This window comes from Pholcus phalangioides, unplaced genomic scaffold (assembly GCF_987345545.1).
Source record: "Pholcus phalangioides strain wild (caught in Gottingen) unplaced genomic scaffold, Ppha-v1.0 ptg000011l_1, whole genome shotgun sequence".
NCBI lineage: Eukaryota > Metazoa > Arthropoda > Arachnida > Araneae > Pholcidae > Pholcus > Pholcus phalangioides.
This window is the reverse complement of record NW_028301604.1, coordinates 61,747,487-61,767,166: the sequence shown is the minus strand read 5'-3', so window position 1 is coordinate 61,767,166 and position 19,680 is coordinate 61,747,487. Positions and strand designations below refer to the sequence as shown.

Genomic DNA, 19,680 nt, shown 5'->3' with positions numbered 1-19,680 from the left:
TTGTTGCCGACGTTTGAGCATCGGTTTCAATCACTTCTTTTATGTAGCTTAATGCATTTTCATTCACTTTATAACATGCTTTTTTTCGCTTATCCTTAAATTTTTCTTTTGAGTGCATTTAGCGGTCCATTTCTTTTGAAATGATTCTCTTTAGTATAGGTAGGGATCTCTTAGTTGTATTATTATCTGCACATTAGTCAGAACCACGGCAAGAGAATGGTTGTGAAAGGAATTGGATTATTACAGTATAAGGCAGTAAGTAACTCGGAAGAGGAGGAAGAAACCAAGCGAAGAATATTAAGTTTTTATTTTTCATTATGTACACTATTTTCATATCCAAAGAGTTCTGGAATAAATGGATTGTTCTTTAAGATACCGAATATCCAGTTATCTCGAGAAGTAGAATATGTTTGCGTAGCACTCAATGGGATATATCTCGTGGAAGCGAAATATATATCGAGAAAGAAAGTTGCCTATCGCAACATGAAAGAGAATTGAAAAGTCTCATACGCGAGAGAAAGTAATTCGATTGTGAGATCTGAATTCCCTTGGCTTCGAAAGACAACAGAGGTATGAAATTTTATAAGATACGTGAAAACCTATCTCCCAACGACATAAATTTGATTTGAAATATACCAGTGCTCTTAAAAATTGCCATTTAGTAGAATAATTTTGAATTTCATATGAAAAAAGACATTCAAGTGAGCAACATCGCTGTCAAGAAATGGGAAGATCCTTTCATCTATTTTGTTCATATTCGAAATATACTATGAAAAATAGACGTGAAGTACCTCATTCTTCTGCGCATTATGTGTTAAAATATCCGTGGATTAAACGTTAAAAATCATCAGGATTTCTTAGTGTGGATTCTATACCACTGCGTCTTATCTGCACCTTTTTTGTGAGACGTTGGACTAGAAATAAATATTTTCAAAAATAGTTTGTAAATAATAATTTTTCAAATACAGGGTGGTCCAGAACTCCTGACCTGTTTCGAAAAAAAAAGCTGTTGAAGATAGAGACAAGCGGCTCACACAATTTGAAATAGGAGGTTTAAAAGTTCTTTTTTTCATTACAATAAAATTTCTACATGCGCACACACCTTCAGTGACGCGGAGAATTTGAAGCCTATATAGCATTTCTTGCTACTTGCCATGTTATTTGTAACATGGGTGTTATAAAAAATGGAAGTAAAGATGGTAGTAAAAAAAGCTTTGAAACATTTTTCTCTTTCAAATGCTTTAAGCAATTTGTCCCTATCTTTAACAGGTTTTTTTAATTTTTTTCAAAACATGTTCAGACTTCTAGACCACCCAGAATTTAATGCAACTAGAGATATGAAAAGCAAACACAAATTCAGTTTAAAATTTTAGTGATACTTTATAAGTATTTAGTAATTATATTTATATATAGTAAACTTTATAATTAAAATTTTTTATAATTTTTAATTATAAAAATTTATTTTTTTAGTCTTTCTTTTTTCCTTCCATCCTTACTTCCATTTTTTGTAACACCCATATTACAAATAACAAGGCAAAAAATATTATATAGGCTTGACAACCTCTGCGTCACCAAAGGTGCGCATATAGAAATTTTGTGAGTAAGAAAAAACTTTGAAACCTTTGCTTTCAAATTCTCTAAGTCATTTGTCTCTATCTGCAACAGCTGCTTTAAATATTCTTTTTTTTCAGAACAGATCAGGACTTTTGGACCACCCTGTATTTATAAACGATGCACAGGTATGAGTAGAAACATCGATATTTTTAATGCAAAAAACGTGACAAACAATCCTTGCTATTTCTAAAAACTTCATTACTGATGAATGAAATTTTCACAAGTGGATTATATGCCTTTTCGGACTATACGATATTTTTTTCTCAAAACAGCAAAATTTGCTTTTGTAGATTACATTAGCAAAATTTGCTACTGTGGAAATTACGGTAAATACCATGAATTTAAAGATCATGTTTGGTACGTGCATGATCAGACACAGTGTTATTTTATTACGTTAAAAAAATTGGCATATAATTAACTATTATTATGAAATAAAACATTCGGAATTATTAAACATTCGATAATTATTAAAAAAATAAAATGAAATATTCTGGGATGTATAGGCCTACTGTCATTAATTTTTGTCAGTTGAAAAAAAAAAGTTTTTCTCATTATAAGAAATTTTTTGTCATTTTCTAGTCCAAAAACAAAGTTCCTGTGGTTCTTTCCTCGAGTCATTTTTTTTTCTGCTTAGACGTGTGTGTCAATTATACTGATCACTATTTGAACAAGAAAAGCGTAACTTTCCTTATTAAAGTACGCTCAATAACTGCCACTTAATGATATAAAAATCAGTGGTTGTTAGAAGATGAGTAACTTTGGTGTTTATTGTCGTTCTCCCATGCGCCGGAAATTACAAACGCTGATTTATTATGCATAAACGAAAAAAAAAAAAGAAGCATGAACTAAGATAAAAAGCATAAACAGCGCACCGAGGTTTTTCCGCTATTCCAATTAATCTGATGGCGGGAATTTTATGCAACGAAAGAGTAGAAATTGCAAAGCTCGGTGGTCGACTAATGAGAAAGATGGTCTCTGGGATAGAAGTCGCTTCTTTGCACAAATCACCTCATTCTTTCCCCTTCTAGGACTTGCTCGTTATATACGTAGCATATACCCGCTTTCATCGCTACATTACTTGCAAGAAGCAAATTCATTCAAGAAACTACTCGAGCAGCTAATTCATTGAATCGATCTGAGCTGTGTCAGCTGATCCCATTCTTGATTGAATCAAGGTCGGTTCGCTAGCCATTTCTTACTATGGGAATTGGTATGAATGAAATTTTATACAACCAATGATTGGTAACTGAAAAGAAATATCTTTCTCTCTTTTCGTTAACATTCGTTGTTCTTCATGCGTTGTTATTGAAAACAAGTAGCGAAATCAAAAGTATACGAATCTGAGTATTATTCGTTTTAGTTATTTTTTGTGGAAAACTAGAATATATTTTTTTTTTGTGCTTCAAATTCCAGCTTTATTTCCTTATGTCGTGATTAATAACCCATATACATAAAATATTAGTACTTACGCTTTTTTTAGCTTATGAGTAGATTTTATTCAAAACGCATTAACGCAATCATTTTATTCTGATTTTTGATTTGCTGATCATCAAAATGCTTCAATTCATTCTTATAAGTAGAAGTATTGTTCAGCTATAATAAAAGTGACCATCTGTAATAAAATTTTACCGTTACTGTAATTATATTTTAAAAAAATGTATAATTGAACGTTTTTTTCAAAAATAAATAAATTTAATTTTTATCATTTATAGCGGAACTTTTGGGTGAACGAATTTTCATCAAATGAGTATTCAATTTTCATCACTTTCGTTCACTAATTTGTTCCACATCCCCACAGTATTGATACACTTATAAGACTCAATTAGAACGGCCAATACAGAATTAGATATTCTAAGCAGAATAAATTAGTCTTGCTTATGAGTCAAATACAGTACGCAGTACAGTACGGCAATCACGATCAGCTCTTCGACTTGTTGAAATCACCTGAAATTTCGTGCGTCTAATGAGATGCTTTTCGAACGTTGCAAACTCGTAGGTACAAGTAATTTTTACGAATGTTTCGTCCTAACTTAGATTATTCAAAAATCGCAATACGCATAACATGAGGTAGCACCGTATATCTTTCTCAAATAATAAAAAAAGTTAATTTTTTTTATTAGAATTAGTTTAAATGAAGCTAGTTTTTCATTGAAAGGAAATTCAATATTTTGGTCTTCTTTAACTCACGCTTTTACTCACTAAAAAATCTTTATAACCGTATATTTCCCCTGATCTGTTTTCAATTAAAATAATTGCATTTGATGAATTAAAGTGCAGTTATAGCAATAAAGATATATGTTTGATATGGAGGTGTGAAAAATGAGCACGTTTACAGCTGGAAATTTCCAACAAACTATTAACATCTAACATAAAATATTTATTTATGGTCGTGACACACAGCTTAATTTTATTTTAATACCTAAAAATTATAGAGCATTAAAACAAGACTGATAGAGATAGTTTCACTGAATTCGCTTGAATTGCCACGTATCGGGTGAATTTCAAAGCCCATTGGAGACCGATAACTGCAGGCTAATAATTTCAGAACAAAAATGGCGAAGCATACAGAAAAATTCGAAATGCCGGCTCTAGTTTTCCTCGCTATTCCTTTCGACATATATACTATACATATCAATTTTAGCTGTCTCAGAATCTTTCCTAAAAATCGATTTTACCTCAAATAGGGCCACCACCGACGCACATTGATTTTCAAACAACTATCATTTATGCTTCCGTGTCAGTAATAAATGGGAAATGGATTCCTCGTGTAAGGAGGAAGTTTGGGAAAATGGTTCCCACCATCATCATCTCCATCACCACTAGTCTGTGTATTGAAGAAAAACAGTTCCATTTTACTTCATTTAGGAAACGGCGATTTTACAGTTTATCATCATATGTATTGCGAGAGGGAATAGAAATGCTTCTATAGGTCTTGTTTTTTTTTTCTTTAGCCATTTTCGAGTAGAGATATTTAACAAGTGAATTTTACATCAAGAACCATGCAAATAGATACTCAGAAAACTATTTTTGTTGTTGTTTGAATGAGTTTTGAAAATATTCATATTTCTTTGATGTATTTCAAATGATGATTCACACACATGGCATTTTTTTACCAGTTTTCGAAATAATATTCATTTTCAAATAAAATAGTTTAAAAAAAAAAGTTTTTCTAAAACAAACCTGAAAGCGGAACCAATAAAAATTCTTTTTGTAATTAGTGACAAGTCCTTTTATTATTGATATGATATTGAAATATAGTGGAACCTCGATATAACGATACTCTGCGGGTTAAGAAAAATATCGTTGTAGAGGGATTATCGTCATATCGAAAGTCGGGAGGCAACAATTTAACATTAGAATATAGGCATTTCCAAATAAGATTTGAAAAAATATCGTTTTAGAGGAATTCATCGTTATATCGAATATCGTTGTAGCGAGGTTTCACTGTATTACAATTTTCAGGACTTCACATTTCATTTTTATGTATAAATTTGATATAAAGTATTTCTATTTTAATACTTTATATAAACCTTACTAGTTAGATTGTATTTGGTTAGATTAGAACTTGATTGTATTAGAGGCCTATTTGAAAATTTTAAATACAGAATTAAATGATAAAAAACACGGCGTGAGGGCGAAAAAAATGTACAAAAGAATACTGACGGCATAAGTAAATATTCTACGACAGTGTTTCTGTACCTCTGGTCCTCGAAGATGAGACGAGAAATAGTCCTCAGGTACATTCAGTTACTGGATTCTCGTTGAATTGAAATTATTCGATCAAATTATCAACCAATAAAATTTTATATTAATAACCACATAGGTTAAAATAAATGAGTGTGCCCTTGTAGGTCAGTGTTCCATCGAATCTCATTTCAGGCATTTTACTAAAAGAGCTGAGAAACGTTGTTTTAAGAAATAGAATTTCTCTATCGCAAAATATATTAAATTGCAACCTAAAGTAGGTATAAAATACTAATAAAAGATCCATTACACTTAAGAAAAATACTTGAAAAGTGAACAAAGGTATAACAAAGCAAGACTTCCCTCGTGGTTTACCTACATCGGGAAGGAGGGCCAGCCCACCCATGCATAATAGAGCAAACACACACGCAGGGGGTTAAAGTAAGAATGAATTCAAGGTCTATAGGTGTTTTCATTTCTTTTCCCAAGCAAGTTTTGACATGCCCATACTTGAATAACGGCCACTGTACCGAGAAGGTATCGCCAGATATCAGTTTCACCCCCTGGGATGAGAACAAGTTGGGGCTAGCCACTCTAATAATCCTTCGAGCTTCACAATTCACTTAATTAACTTGCAAGATTTTCTTCAGTTCTTCTGATATAAGTTAATACAAGAATATGACTTTATATTATATATGTGCGTGCTTTATATGCTAATGTGCGTAAATCGTGATAATAACAAAGCACAAAAAATTTTCGGGATTTTTTTTTTTTTTTTTCTAAAGTAAATAATTTAGGAAGTTACATGAAAATATTTTATCAAGAATTCTTCATGTGATATGCCATAAGCAGGGACGTTTCTAGAGCATCTTGGGCTGTGATTTTTCTGAGGCCTCCTATACGGCGAGACATATTTCTTCCGCAAAAAAAAAATTTTAATCACATCTCTTCTTCACGAGGCTCCCCTCTGCAATTAATGCCCTCCGGGCAGTGTCCGGGTGGGCCCATACGTTAAGATGGCACTGGAAATGAGTTGCGTATGGTAAAACGGTATTCTCGCATTTAATGCTGTGTTTTCCCAACTTTCCTCCGTTTTTCGAATTCAAAAATATCTAAATGAATATTGCACTTAGAAACGTGGAATTTTCTTAGTTGGCATCAGGAGTGACGAGGCAACAACTTTCTAATTGGGTTTCTTCGACACACAGGGACGGTATAAAAAAAAGAAGTTATTATTTTTATTTTAATAAGTATACAAGCTATTGCAACATGAATGCCATAATCTGAGTAGCCTACTACACGTTATTTGAAAACTTTTTCTAATTGAAAGTATGGCTCTACGATCAACGGCTCTCTAGTAAAATGCCATACGCCCTATTAACCTTCACCCTGTATGTTTATATTAACTTTATTTGAGTTTTACTATTTCAGTATACTAATATGTATGTATCTTGCGTATAAAATATGAGTTCTGAAAATTTAATTTTTTTTTTTTAAATTGTTCCCTAAAGAATTATTGAGAGAGAATTTTTTTATTATTATATATATCATATGACTATTTTTAAATTTAAGAATAATATAGATTTCGACTTAATAATCTGATTGAAACCAGAAACTGAGACAAAAATTGTCATTTTTATTTATTTTTTCCAATAAAAAGACTAATTACGCGAAATTTAAAAATTCACAGAGATAAATTTTTCGGGTGATCCTATAACATCTACAAAATACGACTGACTTTTCATTTTAACCCTGTATGGTCCAGTGTATATTTGAATACACATAGTAAATTACATGATCAAAAACCCGTTATACTAATTATTTTTCTTAATTTTTTTCTTAGTACTTTAGAAAGTACATCTTTTAGTGTCATTTCAGTGACAAGTGAAAAATACGGCTACATAAGTACAATACCTTTTTCATCCAGAAAGAGTTGATTGCTTGTCGGTGTCACTTTTTGAGAGCAGCTGAATTTTACGTATTCGGAGTTTTGTAAAATCGCCCAATATCGGGAGAATTTGAATTAAAGTTCAAGGTAAAATCTATTCTTGCCGAGCAATATTTTATCTGTTCGTAGATAGCACAGTAAAGAAAAACTACATGATACCCTTATATATATAATTAACAATTCTAGTTAATAAAAATAATCCACTTTTATTAATTAAAATGTTGTGGTGATGCATTATTTCAATTAAAAAATTTGCTAATAGCATCCATTTACATCCGAATTAGTAAAGAAAATCTCAATACGCTTTTATGGGGGTGAACCACAGAGGGTTAAATATCCTCACTACCAATAGATAAACATAATATAAGTGCGACATGTAAGTGACTTATGTTAAGATATCCGACTACCTTTCTTGTCACTTTTTTCTATAAAATATTACTGGAGCGATAATTATATATTTTTGATAGAAAGTGTCTCAAAATGGTGAAAACAATAATAAATTTTGAACGACCTATGCCATTTTCTATGAGAAAGTCATTTTAATGTCAAATTTCAAGCAAAACCCATGTTACACTCGAAACCAGATTTCAACAAATTTTACGAATTAAAATTTTTTTCACAGTAGTTTTAGCTAGTAATGATGCAGGTTTGGTACCAAAATTTAAAAAAATTGTAATCTTATAAGTTACACCCAAATTTGTTGATGTACGTATGAATTTCTTGAAATTTCAGTTTACGTATCGCGTGTATAAAAAAACACTGTTATTAGACAAATACATGTGATAGTCCTTAGATTTTGGTTCATAATCTTAATAACATATGGCAAAATATCATATTAAAATTTTGTAAGAATACATTGAATAGATCTTTAGAAATCATGTTTCAAACTCAAGTAAAATTTCAAAAATAGCATTCTTCCTTAAACGCGTTGAAAGTTTTTATTCACAGAGATATTACTTCCTATGTAAAAACGAAACTCTTAAAGTGGGCATAACTTCGGTTCTAAACATCATATAAACAAAACAAAGCCTGTTTTGGAATCACGATTATTCAACTCACAATATCATTTTCATAAAAAATGAAAATAAAAGAAATTGATTTTTTTTCCCAATATGACGTTTTAAACGTAGTCCGATAACTCAAAATAAGCTTTATCTACATCGCTAGTAATATTAATCAGTCATACATTATTATAATTAAAAAAGTGTGATTTTACTCACCTTTTTCTGTACCCTTGAAGAGAAATTATATATACATATATCTATGCAATATGTATATGTATGTCTATATGTATTGATAGAGAGAGTGAGAGAAGACTCGGTACTTAGTGGCCTACCAAGTGAGAGGAAAGCGAACCAGCACGATATTAGTTATAGTTCAGCAGCATGCATTGCGGTCTTTTGTCGAGAAATGTATTGTTGTTATAAAGGAAGACTTGTTAGTGAAAGGGCGCTCGTGCGATATTCGGCTTTTGGGATGCCGAGAAGAGAAGACGAACCGACCTTCTCGACCGCCATTCTTCTTGATCTCTCCTCTAATACAGACTCCTCTCCGTTCTCTTCCCTTTTACGATTACACCTGTTTTCTCCACGCTCTCCCACGTAGTATTTTGGGAATGCGGAGTCCATCTTGCGCGCCATCTATACGCCGAAACAGTAAAAATAGTAAAACCAAGATATATACCGAGTTTGGTTTGTTATTGTTACATAATAACGCATATACAGTGATACCTCGGCTAACGAATGTCTCGGCTTACGAATTTTTCGGCTAACGAAGAGTTTTTTTCCCCGACATATTTCTGCCTCGACTAATGAATACGTATTCGACGACTAACGAACATTTTCGTTTACACGGATGCATGCGCTAAGGGCAATTCTAGGCCATTTTATAAGAAATTCAAACTGGTGGGCCACTTTTAAGAAAGGGCATCCATAGGGACAGGCTTAAGTATTTTGCTGCCCGGTGCAAAAAACAGATTTGCGTCACTCTAAAATGAAGCTTTCCAATCCCCCAGTAATCACGAACACCCTGGTGTACGTCAGGTTTACATGGGCACCAGCAGGGGCGTAGCCAGAAATTTCGTTCGGGGGTGACCACTTTCATTTTGGGGGGGGGGGACCAAACTGACAGAACAATGGATTTGTCCATCTTTTCCCCTTTTTTCGGTCATTTTCTCACATTTCGGGGGGGGACCAGACCCCCAAGTCCCCCCCCCCTCGCTACGCCCTTGGGCACCAGTGAATCGTGCCCGTAGTCAGAAATTTCGTTCGGTGGGGGGGGGGGACCAGACCCTCGAGTCCCCCCTCGCTACGGCCTTGCAGTGAATGATCATCAAACTACTATTTCATGGTCATAAAAAAAACTATTCCACAATAAATGTGGACAACAATGCCCGCTGCCCAGCAAAAAATTCAAGTGAGCACCCAGGCACTTAAACGTTGGGGGAGGGGCTAGAGAACCTACTAGCAAAGCTTCCAAAATGTTCGAATGGTGCTCTAATGTCAAAAGGTTATGCAATTTTTGTAAAATTTCACCAGTTTTTTCCCGATTCCCTTTTAGGTTGGCAAAAATTGCTGAAACTCTTCAACAAAATCATGATCCAAAGCAGTATTATAATGTTGCTGGAACACTTGGGCTTTGTGAAAGACTTCATCTGTTTTGCAACTTAAGAAAGAAAATTTTTCAAAATACTTTCCTAAGCAACTTTTCTGAATGTCTCAGTTGCAATATCAATGCATTATATAATGCAAAATGGCATGCTATTCTAAAATTGTCCCTAGGAGAAAGATCTACAGAAGCAGTATTTCCATTACCACACAAAGAAGCTGCTTCTAAGTGCTTTTTTTGTGGTATCATACATTGCATTAGGATTGAGTGACCCCGCTACTTCCTAAAACACATCAAAATGTTCTTTGACGGTATTCTACGAAAAATGGAGGTAAATTACTAAAATTCAAAAGACAGAAATTTCTGGGGTCCGTGAAAATTAGTGGGCCCTAAGTGCCCCGTTTGCCCATGCGATAAACAGGCCCTTATCTGCATGTGTGTGTGGCAGATAAATGAGCTACCTATATCACATACCACCTCGTGCTCTTTTTTTCCACTATGGCTTACGAACTCGATTTCATGGCCATGGCCGCGACTAGGGGGAGCAAGTGGGTGCGGGCAGCACCTGCTAGTGGAGTGGTGCGTAAACTTTTTGAAGCGCGACCCTCTTCTGACCAAAAAAATTTATCGGTGACCCTATATACGCTGAACCTATGTCCCGCGATCCCGCATTGGCTGACCATATGACCCGGTTTTCCGGGACATTTCAATTTTTTTGCCAGTAAACGTCCTGTCCCGAAAGATCTTTTCAGAACGCTTGTCACGAGTTAATTTACGACTTCCAAAGATATTCAGTTTTTTTAAAAATAATATCATATAAATATTTATTTTGTTTTTTGATGTACTTAGTATCCCTTATGCAAGATGGAAGTGTAACGAGGTGTATGGTCCTTGATTTTCGTATACAGGGTGATTAAGAAAGAATCATCCGATTTTAAAATGATTCTACACTTAATCGACTTAATCGACCACACTGAAATCGACCATTAAAAAAATTGTTCATAAAACGTGGACACATTCTGCCCCGTATATTCACATATTACTTATCATTCTATTCTGTGTTTTTAATTTTTAAGGAATATACAATTTTGAAATCGGGTGACGCTCCCACATTCTTTATTTTGCAAGAACATTGCACATTCGTGATTCTGGCATGACGGAGCCGATATATTGTGATTATTGTTCAAGTAGAATTCGTTAAAATCATACTGTATATACATGGGAATTAGCTCAGCTGAATAAAAGCATTCTTTAGTTCAGACATTTTTAAACAAAAATGAATTTATTATTTGGAAGTTTTTATTTTGGAGAATCTCTCGTGACCCCCCTAGCTCATTGACGCCACCCACTGTTTGAGCACCACTGTTCTATCTATCACTAGGAAGATGCTAGTCTGGTGCCCGTACGTTGGACCAGAGGGGGTCAGTCACCTTTAACTTTTCCATCAACATTACAAGGGGGTTCCAAAATGCGTGCTTGCCCCCGCTGACGAAGCAGCTATTTGCGGCCTTGTGCATAACATACGTAGTGTAAAATATATGTTCATTTTTTCATCTCCCTTTAAAATACAAATAAATACAATGGCCACGGCAGGCAAATTGCCCAACGAGGTGTCTGAAAAATTATGCCCATAAAAAATATAGATGTCAAATATCACCAAAATACTAAATATAAAAACATATATCACCAAAAAAAATTATAATTTATAATGCACAGCCTATAAAAAAGATTATGGTTTTTTTTAAATCTAAGTATGGATAGTTTCTCGATTTATTCCACTACGTCTATCGTACTTCTTTTTAAGCGTGTCAATTGTGTTAGAATTCACGACCCCTAGAGGTAAGTTATTCCATTTATTAACAACCCTATTAGTGAAACACTCCACGACACCACAACCTGGGATTGTCCCTTACTAAACGATACTAGTGTCCCCTTGTCGAAGCAGATGATAGACGGTGTATCAATAACTCATGGTGTATTAATAACTAAGAATAATTGAAAGAAATAATTTCAGAATTGAAGAAACTTCAGAAGAAGTGAAAGAAATAACTAAAGAATCGATGAAAGCCTTCAATAATTTGGTGGCCCCTGCTTGTTTCGGGCTCTGGGATCTTTCAGCCACGAACTAGAAACAAAAAATGCATTTAGTCAACGGGGCAAAAACTTATAATTTTCGATCAATCTATTATGTTTGATGAAAAAAGGACTAATTTGGCGATTTTTAATATACTCTCACTTCTATTACCGTGAGTGCGGGGCCCGGTGTGACCGCACATGTCGCCCAAATAGCGTGTCCATTTTATACATGTCATTTCTGCATCTTCGTTTATCCTCCAGCTGATCAGGTTGGGTTTCAGGTCATACATTCCTACGTGATTCTGTTTTGTTGTTGTGTTTTCTACCTCCCCTGAAAGTTTGTACGTTGAGTTTTGAATCAAGCTGTATATTGTACTTTCGCTCATTTTCAGTGATTTTTTAATACAAATATCTCGACTAATAGTAGTCGATATATTAATAGTAGTATTTGTTATGGGCATCTTTTTCTCAGCCACCTCTTTGGGTATTTTGCCTGTTTTGACCTTGTATTTGTATTTATATTAGAGGCCGTACATGTAATGAGGTACAAAATGTAATTTTTCTTATACGGTCGGTCCCCCTTGTTCTCTAACTTTCAATTAAAAAGGTGTTGCCCTGTCTCTTCTGAGTAAAACAAAAAAAATTAATGTTCCTAAGTGTATTCTAATGTCTAATAATAATTCTATAAGTGTATATTAATTTCATGTTTCTATTAGCCGATATATTTAATTTAAAAATCATTAAAAATAAGGAAAGAAGAACATTTATTAAATAGATGGTACAAAAAATGGCAAGATGGTAAACAAAAAATTCTTTTTCAGGTGCAATTTATTAAAACTTTTCCAGATTCTGAGATACCCAGTTAACCTTCAATCAGTGAATATTGCACTCAGGGTGGCATTAGACTATAAAAGTTTTAGAAAAGTTATTTTATAAAACTTGAAAAATGCAACTAATAAGTGCATCGGATATATTAGTGCGAATGCAACCAATAGGCTTATTAATTGTTTTTTTACGCTCTGTAAAAGATCTTTTATCAAACATTTATATTGTAATCCCGGCATTAGAAACATGGAATATTTTCATTTTGCGTTCAAAAGAGAAAAGGGAACAACTTTGTAATTGGAAGTAAGAGCAGAAGGACCGTATAAAAAATTAAATTTTGTATCTTAGTACATATACGACCCCTAGTGGGAAAAATGTCAACTCTAAAATGGACACGTTAGTTTTGGATGTTTTTTCTCATTGAAAGTATGTTTCTATGACCAAGGCTCAAAAGATGAAGGGTGTATATAAGGATATAAATTTACACCGTCTATGTACTACACGTTTACTCTATTACCGGTACCGGTTTTTTTTCTCGTAGTATTGCCACATAAATGATTCACCAGGTGAAATACTTATGAATAATCTTCGAGAGTGTCTTTGCTCCCCGTTTATTGTTGCTGTTGTCCTTAATTCTTTGACATGCATGGTTTTTGGTAAATACAGTAATAATAAAAAATATTAAAAAAATAATAATTTAATTCCCTTTTTTTATTGTATAGGCAGCTGGAGTTTTAATAATAGATGGCAAGAAATTGTATGAGACCAATAATTAGAGCCCGGAAGTTCAGGCAAAATGCTGTAAAAGTTTTTGAATTTTTCCTGCCATAAATGCTTATTTAATGCATTGTTTCACACAAGTTCATGCTTAAATTTCTTTATAACTTCGATATTTTGAGCATTGAGAACAAAAAGAATTGCTCTTTTGAAAGTGTACATCTCTTAGTATTAATTATCATCAGAAAGGAGCCTGAAAGATAGGAAACCCCTTGTTGCCATGCATTAACTTTGCTTAGACCGGATGCATGGGCGGAGATATGGGGGGGGGGGGCATTGCCCCCCCAGCATCAAAGGTGGAGTCGACTGATCTAATGTATATATGTATATACAAACTGACATCATCATCATCGTGCCCCCCCAGCAATAATGACCTTGCCCCCCCCCAGACTTCCAAGTCAGTCTTCGCCTATGACCGGATGGTGTTAGAGATTAAAGTTTTTGTTTCAGACGAACGTAGCCCGTGTTTGAAAAAAATGATAAGTTTGTTTCTCCACATGCTTCACATAACATGTCTTGTTCACACATTGGACTGCAATAGCTGACCGATGACTGTCCTGAGAGGTCATCAGTTGACGTCATGGCTCACACAAAGTGGGGTAGAAATAGACAGGGCTCTGACTCTGGGGGAACATGTTTGTTTGAGTTTGTTTTTTTACACCATAAATATACTTCAAACAACAATGGTAAGCTATTTTTTTGCGTACATATTTAGAATTCGATCATATTGAAAAGAGCCGCTCTCTCTCAGTTGTGTGTGACAGGAGTGGCCACACAGGGCCCCGCTCTTAAAGGAGTGGTAATATAATAATAAAAAAGTGTTGAATTTTTTACAACAACAAAGCAAGGTATCTGTGTTTCAGCTATTAAAATGAAAATGATTATTCCAAATAATACAACAAATATACAAGAATTATTCATAACTCGAAGGAACCCCACAGATCATTTTCGCGTCTGGGGATTTTGATCCTGGAATTGACTTCATTTTGAGGAACCATTAATATTTTATTTTTGGCATGAAATCCATTTAACTGGGATAATAATGCAGTTAATTAATGCCCCGACAAACTTTATGAGGTTGTCCACGGTGCCGTCTTAATAGTATTATGAGCCTCCAAGATGAATTTTCTGCCCCCCCTACCTGGCAAGAAATTCTGTCAAACAATTATATTTAACAATTATACTTAACGTTATCTGTTTTAAGCCAATGTCAGGGTGTATTCCCCCCCCCCACCCCCGATGAGAGCCTTAGACATTGGACTCGACTAATTTCATTTTTGGATTATTCAGTTTTCATATACTGCTTTCAATTTTCATGTAATGCTTTCAAATTCCATTTCTTCTCATCATCAATTTTGTTTTCAATTTTTCATATATAAAGAAATATAATAATTCCTAAGCTAAGACCTTTGGTGGGCTCCCAGGCCAGACTTTTAACGGACCCCCTTGAAAATTAATTTATAGCATGAAAAACAAAGAATGATAATTATTGTATCAAGCCCCAGGGCTGGATTCATAGGCGGAGATAGACTTGGAAGTGTGGGGGGGGCACGGTCATTATTCTGGGGGGCACGATGATGATGATGTCAATTCATATATACATATATATATTAGATCAGTCGACTCCACCTTTAATGCTGGGGGGGGGGCGCTCCTCCCCACCCCCCATAGCTGGTTTCCTGTTAGCCCCACCCTTGAGAAGATGCTACACCATGGAGGAAAGAGAGAGAGAATACACATATTTATTCTTTATGAGAAATATTTATTTTTTCCTCTATGCTACACAAATTTTAAAAGCTTATTTAGTTGTTTCATTTGAATTTATATTAGAAGCTACTTGGCATGCCTCAGTAGCGCAGTAGGCAGCGCGTCAGTCTCATAATCAGCTCGTATGAGCAATCTGAAGGTCGTGAGTTCGATCCTCACCTGGGGCAGGAAAAGTTTTTTCAATCACAGTCCGTGTATTACATTCGGCAATGAATAACATTTTACTGAAAATAGAAATCCAAATGTGTGAGAAAAAAAGGCTGATTTTTTCCAACAGCCAAATTTGTGTTTTGTGTGCGATATATCGAACGTTAATTTAATTTCTCCTGAAGTGATTGACAAGTCTTGACTATGACTTGATCCTTTTTGTAATCGGATCAGATTTCCGAATCACTGTGATAAGAACTCTTACAATGTCAGTATTCTCAAACTTGAGCCGCGGCAGTTTAGGTTGCTCGTGACCCCGACATCCTGGAGCAGGACCCCCAGCCGGACTTCGCACTGGCCCTTCGATAGTGAATTATAGCATAAAAAACAAAAGATGATGGTAATTTTGTTCCGTGCCCTAGTGCCGGAGCCCTGTCAGCCACACCCTGGTGGTTGCCACGAGGTTACTACTTGGAGACGTTTCGGATGTAAAATTATATAAAGTATTCATTAGTATGTTGAAATTTTATTTCCTTTTTTCTAATGGAGTAAATATTTATTTAAGATTAATTTTTTTTGGCATCATGTTTCTGATACATAACCTGATTTTATATTGGAAACACGCACAATTCATAAATAAATAAATAAAATTCTTTTTTTTAAGGTTCCCCCTTAAAAGAGAGAACTAACCAAATATCTTTGACCTTAGTCGAGTGGGGCCCCGTGATGCCTGCTATCTTTAACGCATCTTTCAAGTCAGTTGGGCCCTACACAGTGAGCGACTCTTGCGGTTTTCTCTTGACGATAAATAGAAAGAATTTATCCAAAAAGAAGTGGGATGCATAAAATTATTTTCATATGAATTTCCTTCTCCAGAAAGTTAGATATCTGTACCTATTAGATATCTATATATTTTAGAAACCTTGAGCTGTACTGTCAACGATAGTGCTGCCATCTAGGATGTATTTTCGATTTTTTTTTTGTTACTTTGAAGTCACGTTGTTTTGCTCGTGTTTCGGAACTTACACGTTCTCAACATGTTCATACACTCACACATACAACAGCAGCTTTTATATTTTTGAATGAAATTTCATTATGTTGTAAAGTATAGGTTTAAGGGATTTTAACAATTATGAATAAATTTTTATGACTTGACAAGCCTGAAATCAGGGGCATAGCCAGAAATTTCGTTCGTGGGGGGGGGAGGGGCACTTTCATTTCGGGGGGACCAAAGCGATAGAACAATAGATTTGGCCATCTTTTTCCCTTTTTTCGGTCATTTTCTCACATTCCGGCGGGGCAGACCCTCCCCCCCTCGCTACGCCCTTGCCTGAAATAGAAAAGGTGAGACTTTAGACTTAGACTTGTACCCAGGGTAGCACGCAGGGATCGACCTTTGAAGGGCGTTGGGGAAGGGGGCACAAGGAAAATTTTCCACAGAAATTTTGACTTACTATCCTTCAAAAAGGATTTTAAATGAAAACAAAAATTGATTGTGTGAAATAAAAATTTAAAGGTATTTCATCTCTCGATATTTCAATTTTCCTTTTTAATAAAATTTCTTTCAAATATTTTTATTTTTTTATAGTCTTGAAGACAAAGCTGTTTTAAGTGCATCATGGACCTCCGGGTAAAAAAAAATTCTTTGCCTTTCCCCCCCCCCTCCCCCCCACCTGCCCAGAAATACCTGCTTACAAATTTACATGCTTACTCTCGAAAATCTTAACCAGATCTCATTATCGTGAGCCCCCCCTCCCATCCTTCAGGTCCCCTGGCCGTGCCCGGGTGGGCCCATACGTTAAGACGGCACTGCTTGTAAGTGGGAATGTCCCTCCCATGTCTACCCATGTACGCCTGAGTTTGTACCTGCCTTAAATTCTCATCCAGGGTGTCTAAATCTTCAAAAGAAATAATTATTATAATAATCAATTAGAATTCGGAAACTTGGAAAAATAAGACTGGAATTATTAAACGCGAGATATATAGGCAATTTTGATCTATATCTCTGACTTACTCCAACTTCTGTAATGAATACGATCAAAATAAATACTTTCTTTATGTAATGACAAATATTTCTACTGATATTAAGGTAATGATCTCAGTTAAACATATGAAGATGAGTATGACATTCTTTTAAGATATTTTAGTAAATTTCGAGGGTACTATGTTCAGGTTCCTAGAATCGCGCAGCGTCAGTTTACTCGAGTGTTTAATTGGAAATTGTGCTTATTTTAGTCATCGCACCCATTGACTAAGATCGGATTACTGTGGTTTCTTAACTATGCGACACAAATGTTTATGTGCACATGTGTGTGCAAGCTCCCGTTTTCTTCGAGGAAAAGCCACAGCAAGCGAACATGGGTGGAGATACGGGGGAGAAGGGGGGCATGGCACGAAGGCGAAGCCGACTAATCTAATGTATATGTGTATATATGAATTGACATCATCATCATCGTGCCCCCCCCCCCCTAGCAATTATGACCGTGCTCCCCCGCCCAGACTTTCAAGTCTATCTCCACCTATGCAAGCGCGATATATGTCCCTCCTAACTTGAGACGTGGCCTTTAAAAGGGAGGAATCGGCTTCATATAATTTAAAAAGTTTTTAAACTAGAAATTAACTGTAAAATCAATGTACCCGGCTCCGCTTAACAGCATGATACCACATTATTGAATAAACGAAATCTTCTTACTTATATAACGATAAGCAATTATAATTATTTCTATCGCATTTGCCCCACTGAAATGAGCTTGAAATAACTTTCACTTAAAAGAAAGTGACTGACGAGGGTTCTTGAATAGTTAGTAACGGTTAATTAGTCAATAGGCATATCATTTTATTCCAATTACTGTTAATCGGTGCGGACGAGTTACTTACGGGGGTAATACATCTCACCAGTTAGTAATATTATCAGGAAAAAATACATTAATCACGTATATGTATGTATATATCATTTGTAGTGGGAAGTTCCAGGTCCATTCGGACGTCAGTCACTAATTGGAGTTTTTAGTTACAATTTTTATGGAAATGTTTCGGCTTCGTTGATTACTTATTAGTTAAACTCTAAGCAATTCCACTCGAATCCGTTATATGCGGTTGTATGATTATTTTATATTTTTATGAAAAACCAGCTCTGCTTTCCGTGAATCTATGAAACGCTCGTGCATTTTACGATATTCTGCGAGGATAAAAAAAATATCGCATCAAACGTTACATGTACATATTTTTTATATGTATATACTTTCCCTTAAATTTACGTTTAGAATAAACTTCGTACGATATACATCTATTTTTTTAATCACTCTCACAGAATTTAAAAAAGAAATCTTTATGGAAAAATAAATATCCGAACTCTCTTCTTTTCCGGACGGTATCTAAATGAAATGCTGAAAAGATGACAGAGAGAGAGAGGGAGGGAGAAAAAAAAAAGGGCCGTGGCTGCAAAACATAAAAGAGCCGTAAACGAAACAATCGTCGCTAACGCAACAGCACAAAAATACAAAATAAGTAGCAAAATAAAGGCATGTGAAAAAACACACTTTATACAAAAACATCTCATTTCGTCTCATACTTGGCACGACCAGTTACGGCTCATATATTGCCGGACGGTCATTTTTCTTTCGTTTACTTGCTCTTATCCTGCTGAAAAATGATGACATACAAAACAAATTGCCGATTTGATCCATTAACGAAAAAAAAAATGAATTATGCGGAATATATTACATTTTAGAAGAAATAATTATATACTGTTATTACTGTTCTATTAGTTTGTTTTTCTTCGCTTAGAACAGCGTTTCTCAAGCTATGGTATGCGGACCTCAGGTGGTCCGCAGGCAGACTCGATAACTTAATTCTCAATGAATGGAATGGAAAAACTATTCAACCGTTGTAATATTGATGTTAGTAATATCCATATGGGTTCAATTAAAATCACTACTATTACCAAATCACACCAGCTCGTCCACATTCCTCTGCGGAACTTCTAAAGAAATGGTAATGTAAGCCCAACGTAAAGTTTGTTTCTGTGTAATGCTCATCGGGTTTAGTGTGCTGTCACCTACCGTGATTTTTTTAACTATCAACGAAGTGTAATGATTGAAGATTTTTCCGTTGTAGGCCTGCAGAGTGCTCTCTGTGGTGAAACTTTTTATCGGGGAGATTGGCAACACCATCTATAGCAGAAAGCCCTCCACGCGAAGCTTGTGACGTCACTGAATAAGTCCATTTCACGTATA

At 35.0% G+C, this 19,680-nt stretch overlaps 1 protein-coding gene and 1 non-coding gene across 2 annotated transcripts in view; one reads left to right on the top strand and one right to left on the bottom strand.

The window, feature by feature from the left end:
* The window catches only part of LOC149080671 (stress-activated protein kinase JNK-like), a 67,741-nt gene extending 58,954 nt beyond the window's left edge, over positions 1-8,787 (bottom strand). Inside the window, exon 1 of the mRNA XM_089239864.1 lies at positions 8,467-8,787. The gene's annotated coding sequence lies outside the window, so the exon portion shown is untranslated. The remainder of the gene's footprint in view (positions 1-8,466) is intronic.
* Positions 8,788-15,375: 6,588 nt separating this feature from the next.
* On the top strand, positions 15,376-15,465 carry TRNAM-CAU (transfer RNA methionine (anticodon CAU)). Its single transcript is given in 2 exon segments — positions 15,376-15,412; positions 15,430-15,465. It is a non-coding gene; the product is annotated as a tRNA-Met (tRNA).
* Positions 15,466-19,680: the final 4,215 nt, after the last annotated feature.